This window comes from Carcharodon carcharias, chromosome 10 (genome assembly GCF_017639515.1).
Source record: "Carcharodon carcharias isolate sCarCar2 chromosome 10, sCarCar2.pri, whole genome shotgun sequence".
NCBI lineage: Eukaryota > Metazoa > Chordata > Chondrichthyes > Lamniformes > Lamnidae > Carcharodon > Carcharodon carcharias.
The window spans coordinates 151,484,713-151,500,324 of NC_054476.1; the positions used below are offsets into that span (position 1 = coordinate 151,484,713).

Here is a 15,612-nt window from a genome sequence, read left to right on the forward strand (position 1 = left end):
CATCGTCCAAGCGGTTCAAGAGAGGGAAGCGGCGAGTGGGAAATGTGGGAAGCAGGAGGGGTGGCAAAGACTATAGATGGCAAGTGGGGAGGTCAGGGAGGTGGAGAGGTAGCGAGCAGGAGAGGCAGCAAACCAGAGGGTTAGCAAGCAGAACAGGCAGCAAGCAAAAGATATGTAGAAAGATTTAACATATTTCTTATATATTATAATATATATGTTTTCTTAAGTTATTTCATTTATGAATATAGGCATTTAGCACTGTAAAGTCTTTTGACCTACAGGGTATTATGTTTTAATGATTTTTTTCTGACAAGGAAGTTCTTACAGAATCTAAAGACAGATTTTACATTGGTTATAATGAGAAAATCTGATTCGCTTAATGTTGTTTCACTTAAAGTTGCACTTTTCAGAAACACAGTTACAATGTTAAGCAAAGATTTACTGCAATTCAAACATTAATTAACAGGTGAAGGATATTTCAAATTAAAAGTTAATTTTCACTTCAAGTAGTCGATACTTAATTACAAGCATTCAGATTATTTCCTGCATAAATGTCAGCCCATCTCCATCTTTCCACCTCAGCTTCTGCTATGTAGGATCTCTGACTTCCCACTCTATCATTTTGGCCCTTGAGTCGTATTCACCAGCAGTCATATTCCATCCAACTTCCCTGGACATGGTTGCTACCAACGCACCTTCTCTCATTCAGGTCATGACAGTCCGGAAAGCACAGAATCGCCAGAGACTCCCTTCTCTAATGCCTTCAAACTGTCTGGTGGGCTTTGGCAATGCTGAAACTGCAGAAATGGGTCTTGTCCAATTCACAATCCTTTACCCTTCCTGCCTGGAGCTCTCTGCTCTTTCCAACTGTATAACACACGGTAACACACTCTCTGCTCTATTCTCAGAGATCTGTTTCAACATCAGGGTCGGTACAAAGATTTCCAAACAGAAAACTTCCATTTGAAGGGAACCTTGCTTATTTCCTTTTTACACAAATTCACAGTATGTTCTGAACTGCCAGACAGAAAACACTGGCTGACCCAACCACTCTGCAATCATCTTTCTATTTTGCCTTTACTTCTTAGCTGTTCATATGCATGGCAACCTCAGGTCACCTAGGTATTTTTTAGAATGCAATGATGTCATAATCAGGAAACCAATTAACCCTCTTTCAGAATACTCCAGTACCGTTTTGGTCTTAAAGGGACATTGCACAGAAGAAAATACAGGCTTTTCCAAGCACATGGGTCATTGGAGTCATACTGAGCAGGACGATCCCACGCCTGATTCCCTGGGGCAACAGATGGGATTCATTAAAGTTTGCTCCTCCCTATTCTTCCCCTCTGATCCCAGGCGGTGGGGGGAGGGGATAATCCAGCCAATGCTGCTTTTCCTACTCAATCTGCAGTGTTTCCTAATGTAAGGTATTTTGTGGATGTGTAGACATGAGGCAGAGCCAGCATTGGAGTTCTTCAGTTGCATGGCTATCTTTTCAAAAATCCAATCAAGAAAGGTGAAAAGGAAAAGCCACAGATGCCAGAGATTTGAAATTAAAATTAACAATATGGAAAGTAAACCCGCATTTGCAAAGAGACCATGTCAACAAAGGGGTGGGGGGTGGGGGTGGGGGCTGGTGGCAATGTGTAATATGTCATACGAAGCAATAATTTTTTATCTTCAGATTTTTGCACACTTGTGCAAGACTGAAGCTAAATAGACTGAATCCAGCTGAATTGTAGTTGCATATATTTACTCCTAACTTGTTGCCCAATAGATTATACGTGGTCCAATAGCAAAGAATTGAAATCCTCTTGTTAGCCTATTATCTTCAATGTGCTGGTCCAAAATTGAAGCATAATGTTAAATCAGATCCCAAAATGGTTTTGCTTCTTCACTATGTGAAGGAACTTTATTATGTGAATTCCTACAATTGGATCGATCTAACTATTTAATCTGCCACAAGTAACAGGACAGAAATTTGAAGGTGGTCAATGCTATTGCTTACTAATCTCTAAAATGCTTCAGCCTCAGTTTATCACTGAGAGTTTTGTTTGGTTGTGTCAGAGTCACCAGAATTAATAGAATTATTCTGGGCCAGCTTTTTTTTTTTGACCTACACTTTCTGGAGACTTTTGTTTCATCCATCGATTCCAAGATGCAAACTCTGTAGAAACTTTGGCTTGGATTTGCAGTAGAAATAACAGTGAGGTTATCAGTGCTCATCTTCATTAAAGTGTAAATCGGACAGCAACTTCCAGCAATCCCACGCATGCTGTTAAAGGTGGAAATCGGGAAGTTGCTCTTAAGAGTTGCCCTGGTCCTCCAGAAGCAGTGTTGCACTGAGAGACTCGGCATTCTGATACATGGAAGGGGAACATTCCCACTGAACTCACGCCAAAATGTTAGGGCTTGTCTGTTCAAATATGCCAGAGCAAGGTATGTCTTAATTATAGTGAAACAACATCTCTGGCACTGAACATGAAATTTTACAAGTGTGGAGCTTTGTTCTTCCATCTTTTAATTATGGTTGGAGATTGAAAGAATGTTCTTTTTAATGTTTTTTCTTGCTGTCTTTTTTATCTGTTTCTTCATTCCATCTTTCTTTCTCTCTCTCCATTGCACTTTTTCCACATGATTTAGAATTGAATTAAAGGCTCCAGCTTTTTGGTTTAGACTCTGCAATCTCTGTAAGGGTTCTTCAGTCTTGAGTTTTGCTGAAAAAAGAGACATACAGGGAAAACAACAATTTCTACTGTATGAGAAGAGAGTGCTGATTGGTTGGCAAGTGGTCTCTGATTGATAGAGGCATTGTCATGGAGAATGCACCAATTGATGGTGTTTGCCAGTTAATTGCCAAGCATTGTTTGAAATTTAAACTAGGCAGCTTGACTTTCTTGCAAAGTGTCCTGATGAGTGCAAGACGAAAAGCTTTGACGTGTCTCTTTCTTTCAGCAATACTCAAGTTCTGTAGCACCAAATGATGATTCTTCATTTTGATTGGTTAAGGAGATACACAGTTGCCTGCTGTGTTCACACAGGTTCCAGCTCTCCTGCAGAGTGCACTGCACTGAAATTACTTTCTAATTGTTAAGTTTCAGTGCAAAAGTCCATAGAAAGTGAAGAATGGTGAGCTCTGTTCCTTCACCGCTGACTACATATCTGGGTCTTTGCTACGTATTTGGACAGGTTAGCAAGGTTATTGGGTCCCATTGGGTGATAATAAACCTTGCGGGGCCTGGAAATTTTGATCATTATTGGTTTTGTGTAAACTGTTGGTGTAAGCTTAGTGAAAATAGAAGAAACTTCCAGTTCATGAATGTTTGAGCAGCCTCCTCTGTGGATCAGACAATGGTCAAATTTCAAACCACTAAAGTAATCTCGAGTTTGATGTCCCCTATCAGTAGATCCCTCATCCCTTATAATTAGGACCTTTGCTTTACTTTTACATATCTAGTGTATGATGGAGTGACCCAGGGTAATCAACAATAAAATTGCTTGTTATACAAACTGGATACCATAAACAGGTATGTGCCATCATGTGCATCTCTACCATCCCCTGAAAGGCAGACTGATTAACACTCTATAACAAGACGTGTCCAGATATTAACAAAATAGTTTTAAAACTTTATAAATCAAGAAGCTAATTTGTTGAGTGAACAATGTAATGCAGCTTATTTTGTAACCTAGAACAAATTGTAAAGCACACTGCCCTGTCCCTAGTTAGTGAGCTGTATATATCCTTTATACTTCATTTTACTGAAATCTAGTTGGACTGCTTTAAGAGTTTTTAATAGGAGTTTTCTGTTGAGTTTGGCTTCCTTACCAGATCTTTCAGAGTAGATCGACAGACCGTGTGTTTGGTTCCTTTGTTCCAAGTTAGGCAGGAAACCAAGGGCTTGACCCCTGATCCTTTCCCAGTTCTCCATATCTGACAATTGGCCAGCTGAACGACCAGCCAAGCTGTCTACGATCATCCACGGAGAAGACTGCTGGAAACTAACCCACTGGGTTCAAATCATGAAATCATAATGTAATATAGAATGGAAGGAGACTATTCAGCCCATCATGCCTGTGCCGGCTACAGTGGGTGCATTCCAATCTCACATGTGAATATTTACTGAGACACTGTAGAACTCCATTGTCTCAAACTCTCTTGATGGATTCTTTCTGACTCTAATCCAGATTTCGAATATAAAATGACATCAAGGAAGCGCAATTCTCTGCTTAGGGAGCAGACAACAGATGAGGAAATAGTTGGGGTGAGGAGGGCCTCAGTGTGTGCTGGTGGGAAGGGGAAAATCCAGCTAGCCTCCCTGCTGCTCATTAACTCCTGGTGGAAAAGGCACATGTGTGGGCATCTGATGAGGACAGAGGTAGGCTTGCCTATCATAGCATGACTGAGTAGCCTGCTTGTGCAAGGTCTTGGACGGCTGCTGCAGTGAGACAAAATGAGCAAGAAAATTGAGAGGAGATGGGTGGAATGATGGATTTTCTTTTCTGTCTTTCTACTCAACTTTCCAGTGTTGCTCCAGCAAACCTTTCTCTAGCTGTTGCTGGCAGGTCACACTGGTGCCAACCAGTGAAATAGTGGCACAGAGACCTGAACAGGTGCATGACCATGTGGTGGTGGTGGTGGGGGGGGGAAGGGGAGGGGTGGTGGGGAGATATAATGGGAACGTTTGAATTTTTTGAATTCAAACAAAAAAAAACCCAAGCGAGAGTTGGAAGAAAACATTGAATTGCATGTTTTGCCTCTTAAATGCCTTGGGAACACTCTACTATTTTGTAATGCACACGTACAGTGTTTATCACTGCTGTCTCTTCAGAATACATTAAAGCAGCGGCAGTGATACATATTTAATCAGCAGCTTGACAAATTCAGACTGCTACTGGAGGTAGCTCCGTGGAGTTGGGGTTGGGTGGATGGTACGGGTGACTGCAGTGAAATGAGTTAGATTGTTTATATGGTTGGTCCAACATGGCAGCACAAAACACTGCCATTGCTGCAATATTCTGTTGTTATCCTTGTTAATGTTAACCAGCAGAAACCCGCAATACATTTACGGTCAAATTAGTATCTTCATTACCACAGTACTACTTTAAATGCCCATCCCCAACCATCCCATTCTTCCCATGCCATTGCTGTCCTGCTATACCCATCCCATGTCGTTCCTTTCATCCCTCTCATATCGTCTCTCATCCCACCCTTCCTTATGCCATCCCACACCCCCATTTACCTCTCCAATGATGTCCTCCCCTTCTATGCCACCCACCCACACGTCCTATGATACCATGTCACCCTCCCTCCTTCTCTCATGTTTCTCCTGCCCCCACCCCCATCATCATCATCAGGAGCACAGTAACGAAGGCTGGGGACTAATGGGGCCAGAGCCTATTAACTGTGGTGTGTACACCAGGCTCCACCCACAAACTCAACCCACTGACCAATCAGAAAATGTGGACTGGCAGAAACTATTGTTATTATTGCTGTAAAAGATGATGCAATATTAAGATTTTACTCCAGTGCAGTGTCGATGGAGGGCTGCACCACTGGAGGTGCTGTCTTTTGAATGAGAAGTTAAACCGAGTCCTCATCTACATTTTTCAGTTGGGTGTGAAAGATACCATGGCCTCAATGATCCCATGGCACGAGCAGGGAAGTGTTTTCTGGTGCCCTGGCCAGTATCCCTCAATCAACATCACTAAAACAGACTATCTGGTCATTGTCACATTGCTGTTTGTGGAAGCTTCCTGTGCACAAACTGGCTGCCACATTTCCTACATTACAACAGTCACTGCACTTCAGAAGCACGTCACTGGCTGAAAAACACTTTGGGATGTCCTTTTTTTAATGCATTCATGGGATGTGGGCGTTGCTGGCCAGGCCAGCATTTATTACCCATCCCTAATTGCCCTAGTTCAGAGGGCAATTAAGAATCAACCACATTGCTGTGGGTCTGGAGTCACATATAGGTCAGACCAGGTAAGGATGGCAGATTTCCTTCCCTAAAGGGACAAGAGTGAACTAGATGGGTTTTTCCAACCACCGACAATGGTTTCATGGTCGTGGTCCTGAGTCCATGAAAGGTGGCTATATAAATGAAAATTATTTATTTCCTGATGTTTTCTATTTTTCTCCCTCTTTCCTTTCAAACATATCTGTGACTTAATGCTGTTCACTTGGTGCCTGAGACAACTTCTTGTTTGATTATTGTTGAGAGTTACCTTGCTGGCCCAGTGTGGAACTGATCAGTATTGATCAGGAAAGGTCTCAAGTTTGCTCCCTGCTCCACGGTACATTACAAGGTGGGAGTACTTGACCTCGAGCTAGGTAAGGGAAATATTGGGCAGGGATCTTGCTCCCAGTCTCTACACAACAACAGGTACATTTGTATCGGGCAAAGTGGTGATTGTGCATGAGTAAATTGCCTGCCAACATTCAATGTCTGCAAACATAGCCAGGTACATGCTGCCTATATAATTTAATGGCATTTAGAGCTCAGACCGAGGCACTTTGGCCCACCTGGTCTATCCTGTGTTTATGCTCCACATGAACCTCCTCCCACCCGAATTCAACTACACCTTTGTGCATAACTTTCTATTCTTCCCCCACCTCCCACATCTACTTATCTAGCTTCCTCTCAAAGGCAGCAACTTTTCTGTTTTGTAGCAAATGTCACATTCTCACCACTCTCTGGATAAAGAAGTTTTTGCTCAATTCTTCGTGGCTACCCTATATTTGTGATCCCTAGTTTCAGTTCCCCCTGCCCCCCAGCACCACCTCAAGTGGAAACAACTTCTCCATGTCTACCCCTGTTGAGCCCTTTCATAGTTTTAAAGACCTCCCACCAGGTCACCCTGCAACCCTCTCTCTAGTGAAAGGAGCTTCAGCCTGCTGGTTATAACCTCTAACGTTCTGGTATCAAACTTGTCCATCTTGTTTTGTTTCGCATCGTCTCCATAATCTTTTTGTAATATTGAGAGAGGAACCGTATATTGAGAGCATAAAAGGTGAGAAAGTTGAGTGGGGAGAGGATGAGATGGTCATGGAGAGAGAACGTGGGTTGGTAAACACTAGGAATGCCGAGGCCATGGTTAAAGCAAGTGAAATCATAGAGCAAAAGGATGGAGGGCCATTATTATATAAGCAGCTCTGCAATAAGGATCTGGGGGTGGGGAAGTGTTGAAGGGTCTGTACTGCTGATATTGATCTTCAGAGCTTACGTGTCAACCTGTCTCTTCTCAATCTATTGGTGCAGCATAGGCAGTCATTCATTATTAACCAATTATTGTAAACCTACCGGAAATAGACTCCTGTACAATGAATCTCTTCCAGCAAGCTTTCATTATTTGAATTAACTGGAGAGCGCAATATTTGGTAGATGTTGGTAATGTTTTTTTCTGTTGTGTAAAAACTGTGGGATGGATGGTGAAAATAATGTTTTTAGGATAATGACAATTACAATTTTATTTAAAAGAAAAGTGATTGCAATCAATTTAAAATGTATTTGTCTGCATTTTTTAAAAATGTATTTGTTCATGGGATGCGAGCATCGCTGGCTAGACAACTTTTAGTTACCTATCCCTAATTGCCCTCGAGAAGATGGTGGTGAGCCACCAGCTTGAGCCACTGCAGTCCATGCATTGAAATAATGATGCGTTAGAGCCTCATGATGAATATGTGCCAATGTAAAATCATTTGCAGTAGGGGCTTTGCAAGATGTTACAGCAGAATACTTAAAAATGTTCCCTCTTTGGCACTCCAGTAGATTGCATTTAAGACTTACAGCTGGGATTTTATGTGAAGAGAAAGTTGTACACTGTTAAAGAGGGTGTAATTGTTTAATTCCATAACCACATATTCATTAACCGGGGTATGTGCCTGCGTGCACTTACTGTGGATGTTTAAAAGATTTTTTTTTTTAAAAAGTCTTTTGTGACCCTCCTACCAACTTTCCTCTCTCCTAATTCTTGTGCTCATATTTAAAATGGACACTGCCTGTATAAACTTGTCACACCATAATTTCACTCCTAACTTTCAGTCACACCTGCCCCAAGCCATTGGAGATGGTGCAGCCACTGCTGCTGGCGAGAGGGTGTCATAAAGTGTTACACAAAAGGGAAAGGCTTGCATTTATATAGTGCCTTTCACAGCCTCAGGACATCCCAAAACCAACAAGGTATTTTTGAAGCATCGCCACTCTTGTAATATAGGAAATGTGGCAGCCAATCTGCACACAGCAAGGTCTCGCATACAGTGACATGATGATGACCAAATCATTGTACTTTTCTGTAATGTTGGTTGAGGGATAATTATTGTGCTCAGGACACTGGCTGCAACTTCCCCTACCTTTTCAAATGTATCCACGGGATCTCCTGTGCCCCCTGAGAGGGCAGACGGAGCATCGGCTTAATGTCTCACCTGAAAGACAGCACCTCCCGCAATGCCGCACTCCCTTGGTGATGTCAGCCTGGATTTTGTGCTCAAATCTTTGGGGTAAGATTTGTAACAGTGTTCATTTTAAATTTGGCACAGCAATTATAATGGGATAATAAAAAGGACAAAATATCCGGCCTCACAGTCGGATTGAATTATGCCTGTGTTCCCTGGCCCAATGATCCCTGCATTGTAACAGTGCCTCACTCAAAGGCTTCAAGTTGGCTTTGCTTTCTCGTGGACAGCTAGTTCAATTGAAACATTTTTGTGTGGCATTGTTTTATTTCTGTGAACCTTGCTTAAAATATTAAACAGAAGAGTTACTTTAAAACAAAGCCACTACAATCGTAAGTTGAAGTCTGCTGAGGGCCTCGGCTTTTCATATTTCATGAAGTTCATTTGAAATGCAAGGATTGTTTTTCTCAGGAGCCATTTTGCGCACAGCAAGATTCTCCAGGCTGCAATGATGAATGGCCAAGACTGGTTGAGGAAGGAATGCTGCTCAGGATACCATGGGAATAACAGAACTAACTCCTATCTGAGGGGGGGTAGATGGGGCAGAGTGGTGGGGGGGGGGTGGTGGGGGGTGGTCTTAAAGTACCACCCAAGCAAAGGGCCTCCCTCAGACCATGCAGCATCCCCATCTTGCTGGGAGTAGAGTGTTGACATCATTTTAGTGCTCAGGCCCTGGGGGAGGGGCCTTCAAGTTGCTGACTCAGCTGAGAGAGTTATGGCATGAGCCACAGTTTGAGATTAACAGAGCCCCTGTGTATTTTTTTGTTGTTGTTGAAAGGCCTTTGAAGTAGTGGACTGGAGTTGTCGGGTAAGATTATCTCTGCCAATTAGAATCAGTGCTTTTATTTAGTTTGCTTGGCTCTCCTCATATAGCTGTGATTTAATTCTTTGCTGCGTTCCATTCTAATGTTTATACCTATGCAGAATTCCACGTATAGAATGCATTTGTTTGAGATCCAAATCTGGACTCCAGTTATTTTTTGCGATTTATGCACGCTTATTGAGTAGGCAGTACGTTCCAGCAAGCTCTCTGCTGCAAAGACCTAGACCCATTAACGCTCTGGTAACTGTGCTAGGATGATTTTAAAAAGCCCCCCCCCCCCCCCTTTAAATCAAACCGACCAAATTGTGCTAAAGAATGGGGGCAAATTCTCGAATTTTCCTCCACAGCAGTTAGTTGTTACACTTGCAATAATATAGTGCCCGTTTAGAAACCCGTTGTTTAGAAGCAGACAATTGGGGGTTCAAGACTCACTCCTCCTCCAGAGACTGGAGTATCGGATCTAGGCCGAGGCAGCCGTTAGGACACAAGCAGGGCCAGGTTTTGGATGAGTTCATGGTTTTTGAAAGCCAAAAGGGAAAGGCTGAAAGCCTGCAGGCACGACCTGAAGTAATATGTGGTCTCTGGATCGAGAACAGAGATGGCCGGGGAAACAAGAGAATCTTCAGCCAGATACGACCCGGGATTGAGAGCCAAGACTGAAATCGCCAAGTGGCTGTGATTGCTGCATCCAAACCGACAGCAAACTCCCATCCAAGTCTCTCATTTAAGAAAAGAGCACATTCTGCTTTTTTTTTTAGTAATCTGAGCTGAAATCAGCTAAGCCTGTAGCTTTGAAGTAATTAATGTTTTTTTTTAATCGAGCGCTGTGGAAAGCTGCTCAGTGCCAGTCCCCTAGAAATTGGGCCACATGAAGGGAAACATTTTGTACTCCTTTTCCATGATGTTTGTTCCATTTTTTTATATATAAATAAAGTTGGCCAGATCAAAGGTGTGGGAAGGGGAACCAACACCTATCTTTATGAAGCGTTTCACCATAGTTAATTGTAGAAGATCACCTCATAAACTCTGCTTTTCTCTTTACATTAACCTACCCCCTCCGCTTTCCGCCTCAAATCTTTCACTGCCTGGCAAACTTGCTCAGTAACCTGCGTCACTGACACTCTAGCCGGCAGGTTAACTTATGGGATTGAGGTGAGGGACAATGCTCGTTTTTTGCCCTTGAGCACCCGTTCCCAGCAAGAGAACATTCAAGGTGAGGAAAAAAGAGGAATTGCATTTATATAACTCCCTTTCATGGCCTTAGGTCGTCCCAAAGTGCTTTGCAGCCAGTTGAGTACATTTTGAAATGCAGGCACTGCTGTAGGAAACGTGGCAAGATCCCAAAACCAGCAACGTGATGACGACCAGATAATCTCTGTAATGTCGGTTGAGGATAAATGTTAGTCAGGCCACTAGGGAGAATTCCCTGCTCTTTTATAAAATTGTGCCATAGAGCTTTTTACTTCTACCTAAGAGAGCAGATGGGGCCTTGGCTTAACATCTCATCCAAAAACTCTATGTTCCACATAAACGATGATAGTCAGAACCACCTCATCACCTCCTCTCTTGACCCTTCCTCTGCCTCTGTGTTGTTGGACTATTTGTCTGACATCCAGCCCTGGATGAGCTGAAGTTTCCCCCAATTCAATATTGGGGCGCCCAAAATCATTATTCTTTTTAACCCTTCCACAACACTATGTTCCCATACGTGCTCCGATTCCATTTCTCGTCCTGGCCATTGCCTGGTGTTGAAACAGAATGTTCACAACCTCCATATCTTACTTGAGCCCAAAACGGAATTCCGACCCAAAGTTACCTGTCCCTACTTCAGCATCCCATCTCCACCATCCACAACATTGAACTCATGGAAAGCGCTTCCGCCCATAATCTGACTTGCATCAACTTCCTCTCACTCGTCACCCCTTTCTGACTGGCCTACACTGTGGACTATTTTGTCTCATCGTTCTCCCATGAAGTACCTTGATACAGTTTATTGCATTTTTTTTTCGTTCTTTATTCTATCATGGGATATGGGTGTTGCTGGCAAGGCCAGCATTTGTTGCCCATCCCTAAATTGCTCTTGAACTGAAGTGGCTTGCTAGGCCATTTCAGAGGGCAGTTAAGACTCTATGTTAAAGACACTCTATAAATGAAAGTTGTTATCATTCCGTACTAACAGTCTGGGTCAGAGTTTCTGCAACAACTTTGTGGAGCTTCTACTTTAAATGCCACCTGTTACAGGATGAGTTTGATTTGCAGAACTGAATTACATTATAACATAAATTCTTCCAAATGCTTCTAAGTAGTTGCTTGTTGGAATCTTACCTAAAGCCCTTCGTTTCAAGATCGTTATCGGAAAGGTTTTTTAGAAACAACGTTGTGGTCTGACACACAAAACACACTGATTGTGTCAAAATAACAATGAGCAGATGAACCTGTCTTAATTTGCAAGGCCACTAGGAGAATTCCCTGCTCTTTTATAACTGTCTCATTTGCAAATTGGGTTTGCAAAATGATTTACATAAAACACCTCTTTTATGCTTTTTAACAAAATGCACCGTTTCATGACTTTGGCTTTCTTGAGCGTATCTTAAAAGCGGATTGTTTGGGCACTCTATGGTTTTTTTTGCTATTTTGGAGTTCCTTTGATATTTTTATTCATGAACATTCTGGGACCTGGATTACCTGCTTGGGAGAGCGCAAACTCAGGATCACTTCAAATTGGTTGCGCTCCTGGGTGGGCGAATAGGGAAATTGGCCATGCTTCCCACTCTTCATGCCAATGGACCAGTTCCCACAGGTTGTCTGTGCCCATACGTGGGCTTGTAGATATTGTGCGAGGACAGGACCAGGCTTCCCTATGAGGCCTACTGTGGCTGCATGGCCAGCCACTACCTGCTGTCAAGGCTCATGAATGCGAGTGAGGATAGATGGGGAGGACACTTATAAAGAACAGGAAGCAGGACATAGGCACCTCAGAGAAGAGCTTTATTACACACAGGGAACATCTGAAACTCTTTTCCCCAAAAAGCTAAGGGTGCCGGAGGAGGTGTTGGCCATTTGGCCCCTCCAGCCTGCACCACTGTTCAATAAAATCATGGCTGATCTGATCTTGCCCTCGACTCCACTTTTTCAAGCCTGTCCCCCATAATTTTCAAGAAATAAGATGGATTAGACTTTTGTTGGGTAAGGGGTATTCAGATACATGGAGAAAAGGCAGGTAAATGGAGTTGAGGTGCAGATTAGCCATGATCTAATTGAATGGCAGAGCAGGTTTGAGGGACTGAATGGCCTCCTCCTTCTGTTCCTATTTAAGCCCAGGTTTCAGTTGTGACATTATAGCACACTAATCCAAAGCTGTGTCCAGTTTCCTTTTTTTTCATTTAGGATTCACTTCCCATTTTTGTGAGATAGCACAGCACCGCAAGCCCCTCCATCCCACACCCCCACCTCACTCACACTCTCTTTTTCTCTCTCTGTCTCCCACTCTCTCTTTCTCTCTCTCTCTCTCTCCCCCCCTCTCCCTCCCTCCCCTGAGCACTTATACATTTACCAAATGCTGCATGCTGTACATACCTGTGGTCTTGATTCTCAAAGATACATCCATACATGGACATGAGCTGCCTCGTTGGTTTGACTACGTTGTGATTATAATTTGCTTAACATTGACTACCCAAGAGCTTAACTTCAATGCTGCAATATGCTTTCTGGCTAGTTCACCCCTTGATGCAGGAGCTTTTCTATTTAACCCATTGTAAGACACACAGATACAAAATCATCATCAAAACAGCAACAGATCCAAGCTCTCCAGTGATTGCAGGGCTATGCTAAAAATTGCATAAAGAGTCAGGCTTTTGAAGTCTTCCAATATTCAGTATTTTATTCATAGTCTACAAAGATCTTAGGTGGCATTCTTGCCTGTAATTCATTCTAGTCAGTTGCTGCTTTCTGTATGTAACACCTTTAACGTAGCTAACTGTCCAAGGTGCTTCACAGGGAGTTGTGCAAATCCCAGTAAAACTCAGGGAAATAATACCAAATTCCCATGGGGGGTGCAAGTCGCAGGCTGGCAAGTTGACGGTGGGGGCACTCTGGCTACTGATTGCTGGGGTACAGTTTGGGGGACACCTCCAATACTTCTCACCAGTGGCTCGGTGTTCACTTGTCGATCATGATCGTGAGTGGTTGAGGGCTCTTTTACAGTCCTGTTCACGTGCACGTTTTGGCAAGGATCAATGTATGGCAGTCAGGCCCAAGAATCTTGGCTCATTTATTTTACCCATGTCGTCTTTTGTAGCCCCACTCAAAGGCTCATCGGAATTTAGCACAAGAAACGGGAAACACTTGCTACACCACGTTGGGTAGCATCTGCAGAGAGAGCACTGAGTTAACATTTCGTGTGTGGGCCTCTCTTGTTAGAACTTGTGCTTCAAGGCTGTTGTTTTCAAGAATTTTAGATGAAACATTGAACCAAGGTCTTTCTGCTGCTGCCCCCGTGACACTACTTTGGAGAAGAGCAGAGGAGTTCTCCCAGGTATCTTGGCACATATCATTTGAAGAACAAATAATCTGGCCATTATCATGTTTGCGGGAGCTTGCTGTGCCCAGATTGGCTATGGCGCATCCCATATTACCTCAATAACTGCACTTGATTGGATGTAGAGTGCCTTGGGACACCCTGAGGCCATGAAAGGCGCTGTGTGAACGTGAGTTAATTTAAGGTCAGAGGGCCATTAATCTTTGGAATTCTCTACCCGAGAGAGCAGTGGAAGTTGGGTTGTTGAATATATCCGAGGCTGAGATAGGCAGATTTTTGATTTACAAGGGAGTCGAGGGTTGCAGGGGTGCAGGCAGGAAAGTGGAGTTAAGGCTACAATCACATCAGTGACAATGTTATTGAATAACAGAGCTGGTTCGAGGAGCCACGTGGCCTACTCCTGCCCCTATTTCTTATGTTCTATCTTAAGTTTGTTTGTTCATTGCTGCCAGGACTGAGATGATCTAACAGCAGCACAGGGCCAGGATCAATCTTGGTACCTTGTGTATTTGGCTCCATTTCACAATTGGCAATGCTCTAACCTATTAAACCACCAGGCAAAAAACCATGGCCGATTACATTAACCAGAATAATGTGTCTCAAAGACTTAGCTCATATTCAGATGCCAAAGAGTTGACATTATGTCAACTCCTGGAACAGCTGCTGCTGTGTAACACTGTCCATCCTGTGTGTTATATACATTGACTATATGCATGCACAATTAACAGTTAATTTCTCGCTTGACAAACTTGCTGTTATGTACAGCTGTCAATTTTTGCAGTGTGAAAGTTAACAGTGAAGGAAGGATATGGAAAGCAAATTAACAATATCCACCAGGACTGTCCAGGCTTAAAGATAAACCTCCTAAATCCATCTGAACTGAGATGCATCATGATGAAACTTTCGCCAAATGCCATTGGTTCGTTCTGTCTGCTCGGATGGATGCAAAAGATCCCACGGCACTTTTTTGAAGAAGAGCAGGACGGTTCTCCCTGGTCAATATTCACCCCTCGTTCAACATCACCAAAGATGATTATTTGGTCATTATCACATTGCATTTTGTGGGAGCTTGGTGTGCACAGAATTGGCTGCCGTGAGTCCTGCATTGCAACAGCGACTACATTTCTTGAGTAGATCATTGGCTCTAGAGGTGTCTGGTTGTCATGAAGGGCGCTATATAAATGCAAGTCTTTCTTTTTCTTTATAACTTGGGCTTGTAAACCCATTTTATGATTCATCCTAAAACTGAAAACACGCTTTCCCTGAAAACTGTTCCTCCTTTCCTGCGTTGTTACCCTGGAAATCAAGATCTCCCTGACTCCTAATCGGAAAGAGCCAAATAAGACTGAAGCTCGGTGTCATCGTACCTACGTAGAGGAGATAACCTTGCGGAAGGCTGACTGTTCCTGATTACTGTTTGCTAATTAATGAATCACAGCTAAATCTGCCCAACTGCGTGGCTCAAACGAGGCAAAAGAATGTTTATCAACTGAGGCCGTTTTTATCTCTTAACTATGGAAACCCACAGCCTGATGCCAAAACCAACAAGTCAAATGAAAAGTTGACGCATATTTTTCATTGCACGCAAAAACAAGTTAACACATTTCCTTTTCAAGTTCCTCTCCATCAGCCCCACAAACAATCCAAACAAATAACTAGCTCTCAGTCATCAGTTGATGGAGATCGCTACCTACAGTTTGGAGTGACTTATTTTCCAGTGATCCTTTCTATTTCTGCTTTGATGCTGTTGCAATAACTAGTTTTCATAAGATGGAAAATAAAAAATGAGGGACCAAG

At 43.0% G+C, this 15,612-nt stretch overlaps 1 protein-coding gene across 1 annotated transcript in view; it reads left to right on the forward strand.

Moving 5' to 3' along the window:
- nxn (nucleoredoxin) overlaps positions 1 to 15,612 on the forward strand; it is a 229,165-nt gene that overhangs the window by 38,829 nt on the left and 174,724 nt on the right. The window lies entirely within an intron of this gene.